This window comes from Oncorhynchus clarkii, chromosome 6 (assembly GCF_045791955.1).
Source record: "Oncorhynchus clarkii lewisi isolate Uvic-CL-2024 chromosome 6, UVic_Ocla_1.0, whole genome shotgun sequence".
NCBI classification, from domain to species: Eukaryota; Metazoa; Chordata; class Actinopteri; order Salmoniformes; family Salmonidae; genus Oncorhynchus; species Oncorhynchus clarkii.
In genome coordinates this window covers 45651576-45659216 of record NC_092152.1, presented here as the reverse complement: position 1 = coordinate 45659216, position 7641 = coordinate 45651576, and positions in this window count along the sequence as shown.

Genomic DNA, 7641 nt, shown 5'->3' with positions numbered 1-7641 from the left:
TGTTCAGCACTTTTGAAATGTACAGCAACAGAATTCAGAACATGGATCATTCTTAAAGTATTCTCCCTGTACACCAAGTCAGAATGGTAGGATTGTCACAATCATTTGTAGAAACGGACCAAGGCGCAGCGAATGTTGAGTTCCACATGATTTATTAATAGTGAAACTTAACAAAAACAATAAACCATAAAAGAACAACGAACCGGTGCTACATACACTTACTCAAAATACAATATCCCACAACCCACAGGTGGAAAAAAGGCTACCTAAATATGATCCCCAATTAGAGACAACCAGCTGCCTCTAATTGGGAATCATACAATATCACCAACATAGAAAAACAAAACTAGAACCCCACATAGAAATAATAAACTAGACTAACCCCCCAGTCACGCCCTGCCCTACTCCACCATAGAAAATCAGGACTCTCTATGGTCAGGACGTGTCAAGGATAAATGAAAGGGGCATATAGCAGACAATGAAAGCTCGTACAATATTCAATGATTACATTTCTCTACAACAGGTTATAGGTTACATGTGCACCACCAAGTCAGAACACTGGGCGAAATTAAGAGGGGAAAATATACCAAATTATGAGGATGAGGCACATGGGCTACTAACAGCTTACTACACAACAGACACTTAGTATTACTTTCTTAGCTACCGTATACATATCTCCTTGGCATATTACATCATTTATTCAGCAGCATACCAAACATTTTTGGACTCACCTTGTTGTGCTGTGCTCACTTGAACAGGAAGGTGGCACTGCAGTCCTTCGTGGGCAAATTTTGCCATCAAAGTCTGGCATTTTCTGGATTTATGGTGCTTTCAAGACAACTGGTCATATCATGATGATGATCTTCAGGTCGTAGCTCTAGAAAGAGTCCCAAGTTCCCGACTTACAATTCCGTTGTTGGATAACCATTCAAAACGTATTTTCCCAGTTGGAGCTCGTTTTTTTCCTGAGTTCCCAGTTGTCTTGAACTCACTGATGTCAGATTTCCCAGAGTTAAGTTGTTTTGAGTGCGGCAGAAATCATGCTGGATTGACAGCATGGACAATGTTGAATGTTTATCATTTTAAGCTTGGAAAAGAGACACAGACTTGAAACTCCACACCCACTCCACTGAATAGCAAGCTAGTGATTGCTTTGCAATGCTTGCAGTTAGCCACTGATTCCTTCGAAACCACTCATTGTTGAATTTGCAATTTACAACTTACTGTGGAATGTTTATGTCCAATGTATGATTAGCACCAATATATTTTATCTATTATTTCTCTTAATTATTTATATTTATATTATTTATTTCATGATGACTGCTAGCTAAGATTTTGAAAGTATGATGTTGACATGATCAGTCCAATCAAAGCTAATGTAGACATAACGTGATTTGATGTCATTTTATCTGTGGCCAATGACTTTGAGCCTTCTTGGATGAACACTTCTAATGTAACTCTATGGCAGCACCCAAGGAGCTTGAATTTTCGAGCCCTACCCTTAGATTTGGCAGCGATGTAGTGTCTCCATGAGTGACAGAACACTGAGTCAATCACTGCGCAACTAGAGAACATTACCAACCCCTACTTTTCCACTGGCTGCCCCACCACCACAGAAAGCACTGAGCAAGCATGCATAGATGGTGATAATGAGGGGTGCCAAAACAAAAACACAAAGAAGCTCCAAAATGCCACAAGCAAAAACAACAATGTGTCTGTGTGAAGAGTCTCTTCAATGTATGGGGGAAAGGTGTATTTATCCCCGGGAGACACTGGAGCCCAGATGTACCCATTTCGCTGACGACACTTCTGGCTTCGCCCACCGACATCTATTTACGGAAAACAAGAGCAAAGAATACGGTCCAAACACTTAAAAGACACACCCTATCCCCTCAGCCCTCAAATTAAGTGGACACTTCTGATGACGTATTATGAAGTCTGACTAGTATACACTTGCAGGGCAAGGGTGGAAGAAATTATTTTTTAAATATGTCACTCTTTCATTCAACGATGATTGTGTTTTCAGCCACCGGTAGCTTATATGTGCTAGTCAATTAAGAGTGCATGTCTACTTATATTAAATCTATCATTATTAACAATGCTCCTACTGTATGACAGCTAGCAAATTAATTAGCTAACTAACGAGAGCCTACCTAGCTGGAACTGCTGAAGAAGGAAAAATCATATCTACTTTTTATGAGACGTGTTTGTGCCGTCATGTGCATTTGTTGCACAATTTCTAACATATTTGCATTATTTTTTACTTACACTTGTGTGTTTGTAACGGATTTCCTCCTCTTCGTCTGAGGAGGAGTAAAGATCGGACCAAAACGCAGCGTGGTAAGTGTTCATAATTTTAATTAAAGAAAACACTGAATCAATACAAAAATAACAAAATGAACGAACGAACGAAACAGTCCTGTCTGGTGACATACACACATAACACAAAGACAGAAAATAAACACCCACAAAACACAGGTGGAAAAGGCTACCTAAGTATGATTCTCAATCAGAGACAACTAACGACACCTGCCTCTGATTGAGAACCATACTAGGCCGAACACAGAAACCAAACATAGAAAAACAAACATAGACTGCCCACCCCAACTCACGCCCTGACCATATAAACAAAGACAAAACAAAGGAACTAAGGTCAAACGTGACAGTGTTCCATTATCCATGGATGTTGTTTTTAAGTTTTCGCAGACTTTTCTTAGCAGATGTACAATCGTAGCAAATTTAATTATTGGGTGTTTTAGGCCCAGGGTGAACATAATTGTACACTCGCAAAGCCGACTAAAATGAGGGTTGAGGGGTTTACGTTGCAAAATTCCCTTTCTTGGCTAAACATTTGGACCGACCCCTAAGATGGAGACGAGGATTCCCCCAGGGGCATAAGGCGAGGGTAAGTGGACGAGGGTGTGTCTTAAGAATTCGGCAGACAGAGTGGGAGGGACGTCACAAAACTTAAAATACCAAAGCTAAGAAGAGTTTTCATTAGTGTAGTTAGACCACTGGCGCAGTGGTTGAGGGCGCTGTACTGCTGTGCCGCCAGAGACTCTGGGTTCGCGCCCAGGCTCTGTCGCAACCGGCCGCAACCGGGAGGTCCGTGGGGTGACGCACAATTGGCCTAGCGTCGTCCGGGTTATGGAGGGTTTGTCCGGTGGGGATATCCTTGTCTCATCTCGCACCAGCGACTCCTGTGGCGGGCCGGGCGCAGTGCACCAAGGTTGCCAGGTGCACGGTGTTTCCTCCAACACATTGGTGCGGCTGGCTTCCGGGTTGGATGCGCGCTGTGTTAAGAAGCAGTGCGGCTTGGTTGGGTTGTGTATCGGAGGACGCATGACTTTCAACCTTCGTCTCTCCCGAGCCTGTACGGGAGTTGTAGCGATGAGACAAGATAGTAGCTACTAACAATTGGATACCACGAAATTGGGGAGAAAAAAGGGGTAAAAAAAAGATATATATATATTACCCTTGTTGACAAGAACAAAGTCAATATTCCTCTCATGCCAGCTGGAGTAGAGCTTTATGGGGAAATAGGCCATTAAAGCTTGTTGGTGAAACCTAGCCAATTTAGCAGGTAATCTTTCAGGAATATAATTACGTTTCAATAAAAATTGAAGACCTCCCAATTTATTAAACACATTATTTGGAATGACATACCATATTGAATCAGTATTGATCAAACATATTTTCAACCAGTTTAAATACGTGTTATTTATGTCCAAAAAATCCAACACTTCTACACCGCCTTCAGCTCTATTGTTAGAAAGGACTGACTTTTTTAGTTTGTGAGACTTATTTTTCCAGATGAAGTCAAGAAAGGTCTTATTGATCTCTTTACAAGTAGCAGGATTTACACATAACAATAATGAGGGGTACACAAAATGAGACAGTCCCTCTGCCTTGGACAGAAGTACTCTCCCAAGTATAGAAAGTTCTCTTTGTAGCCAATTATTGAATATATTTTTGGTTTTCTTAATTTTAGGAGAGAAATTAAAATGTTGTCTGACTAAGTGTTTTTTGACAGATGTATTCCTAAATATTTAACAGAGTCCTTTACAGGAATATTTTCTATTTCTTTATCATCAGAGTCAAATAAACATAAGATTTCACATTTAGAAACATTCAGTTTTAATCCTGATGCAATAGAAAATACAGTTATAGCATTAAGGGCATGGGCGACCTGGTCTTTGTCTCTTAAGAAAATAGTACTGTCATCAGCCAGTTGGGAAATTGATTTCTTTGGTAAATACAAATTTACAAATTTGCATTATTCAGAAATATTGAGAGATAGAAGTTCCACAACCAAAATAACTAAAAATTGCGAAATTGGGCATCCCTGTCGTACAATTCTGTTGATACTGAATCTTTTGGAAGTATTAAGGTTTAGTAACACAAAACTATTTATATCTTTGTAAAACATGCAAATTACTTTGATCAAATTTTCACCAAATCCAAAAAGTTTAAGAGAGCTAAAGAGAAATTCATGTTCAGTTGTGTCAAAGGCTTTACAGAAGTCCAAAAATAAGGCAACCACATCTGAGTCAATTGCATCTGAATAATCTATAAGGTTCAAGACTAAACGAATGTTAGAGCTTATAATCCCGTTTGAGTCTCATCTCATTCATAATGGTATCTATTCCTTTCTTTAATCTTTTGGCATAAACCAGAGCAATCAATTTGTAATCAATATTTAATAAAGTAATTGGTCTCCAATTGTCAATGAGAGAAGGGTCTTTATCGGGCTTCAGAATGAATGAAATACGGCCCTGTTTCATAGTGGAGACCATTTCCCCACAATCAATCTTAAAACATTTTATAAATTGGGTCTTCTAGTAACTCCCAAAACTGTCTATCGAATTCAACTGACAGGCCATCAGGGCCAGGTGTTTTCCATTTTTTCATTGAATTCAGAGCCTCAAACTGAGTGGAAATCAGTTTTGAATTCACAAACTGAGTGGAAATCATCCTCAATCACAAGGAAATAATTCTGAATGTTCTTCTGAATCTTCCTGAAATTGAGAGCTGTAAAGCTTTTCATAAAAGGAATTGACAAATGATGATATTGTAATGGGATCTTTGCATAAAACATAGTTGATGTTGAGTGCAGTTATTGATTTTCTTTTGTAGTTTCTCTTTTCAAGTGCAAAAAAGTAACTAGTGTTTCTTTCACCCTCTTCAATCCATTTTGCACTTGACCTTACAAAGGCACCCTTTGCCAGATCCTTGTAAGCTGTTCTAATTCTAGTTGTAAAGATTTGAATAGAGACTCCTCTTCTTCAGATAGATTATCTTTCTTTAGAAAACGTCAAGCTTCTTTAAGGTTCTTTAATTGCATCAGCTCTTTGGCACGTTTAATGGCTTCGACTCTGACTTTATATTTGAAAAATTCCCATCTACTTCCATGACCCAAGTCTTTTCTTGCAAAAATATATTTAGCTAACAATTTGATGTTTTCAATGAGATCAGTATATTTAAGAAGTGTGTTGTTTAATTTCCAGTATCCTCGAGTACCTTTTGATCTTTTGGTAGCTTGTAAATTCAGGGAAATCAAGTGATGATCAGAAAAGGGAGCCAACTGATGATCTACTTCTATAACAAATTGTAACAAAAAAGGGGAAATTAGGAATAAATCTATTCTAGATTTACGTGACTTAGTTTTGTTGGTCCAAGTATAACCCTTTGCATCTGGTTGTGCTTTCCAAAATTTGAAATCACTTTCACCCAGATGAGTTTCCTGAAGGACAAAATTTGCGTTACTGCGTTTACAATATAAAAATAAAGCTAAAAATAAAATACATTTCTCAAACCCCTAGCATTCAGACTAATGATATTGAGTGAATTGAAAACGAACTCCCGCATTAAAAAAAGAAAGAACACAAATTAGATAACACAAGTAGTAATGTGAACAATAAAACAAACAGTGCACCTTGAGAGGATTACTCCGACGGAAAATTACACTCGGCTGAGATAGCAGAATAACAAATCTATGTACTTCCTTTTTTTAGTTGGCAAGTGTTAATCAGTTGTAGTACATTTATTTGTGGTAGTACCTTAACTGTACTCTTGGTAGTACTCACAGTTCCAATTTAGTTAATGTCAACCGAGTTACCCAGTAATCATTCTTCCTTGGATAAACGCGTGTGGGCCCTTGAACCCAGCCTTCTTTCCCTCTTGTCGTGTCTTCTGTATAAGCAGCCACATTTTCTCTCTGGCAGTCTGATCCTGCAGTATCAGAGCTTCTTTGATGCGGAGCTTTATCTCGTCGAGAAACTAGTTCCCCATGGCCAACTTCCCAGATGATGTCCCTTTAATGGCGCATAGTTAAGTGCAAGATGATATTGCGATACTTCAATTATGATACTTCAATTACCTAGCTATTCAGGCGTTGTAGATCTGTCAGGTGTCAGGAGCGTCTAATGCCGCGTTCAAATCAACTGGGAACTCGGAAAAACTTACTCCTACTGTGATAAATCGTTTTGAACGGTCATCCAACTCGGAAGCCGGCTAATAGCGAACCGTAACTTGTATTCCATTGAAATAGCAAGTAATTTACACTAATAAAACTTTTCTCAAGTGACTAGATTTCGTACAAACAGCAATGGAGGCGGAAGAAATGGTGACTGAAATCCACAGAAAAGGTAAGTTAGCTAAATGCAAACGTAGCTCAACGGAGAGTAGTGTACGTGAATGTCGTTTTATGTAGTTAGTTAACGTTAGCTAGTTCGTAAAGTTTGAGAATAGCCATCATCCTGCAACAACAATGTTGCGGGGCACATTGGCGTTACCAAGGTCAAAATATTTTTTTACTGGATATTCGGTCAATAGTTATTGATCCAATCATGCCATGACGATGAAGATGGTATATTCTGAATCAGAGGTAGATGGAGAAAAATCCACAGCTTTTTTTCTTGTTTTCAATTTCAATAGTTCTTACACAGTGTGCCATAACTATGGAAGTTATATATTCTGAATCGGGGGAGGATGGACAAAAATTCACGGCTTAATTTGTTTTTGAAATTTTTATTTATTTTGCCTTAAATCTTCAAAAGCTGTGGATTTGTGTCCATCTTCCCCTGATTCACAATATATCATGTTTATAGTCTTGGCACACTTTGCGTAAGAGCTATTGAAGATTGAATGCTTTAAAAAATAAAATAAACAAACATCTATTTTTATCAATTGACGTTGCTGCTTTCTTTTACAGAATTGCGCAAGCAGAAGTTGATGGAGTACTCTTAGCAGTCAAGGGAAAACTGAAGCCCCTCAACCCAAAGTAATACATCTGCCTGGCTACACAGCTACAGTATCTATGGCCTGTATGAAGTAACTAACTGCCATTAATGGCAATACTTCAGTTTGACATGTCTTATCCATGGACTTGTGTAAATAATGTCTTATCACACATTACGTATTTCAGACCCTATCGCCGAGATGACATTAAAACAGAGAGAAGCAGCATGTCTGCAGTGAAGGATGACGTAAGTAATTCTCCCTGTTCTCTCCTCCTTGACACTCTCTCAAAGCAAGCTTGGCAGTTTGCGCACTATCAATTATAATCTACTGATGTTGAGAAATAGGGCCCACTGTTTAGTATTTATTTAACCTTTATTTAACTAGGAAAGTCCGTTAAGA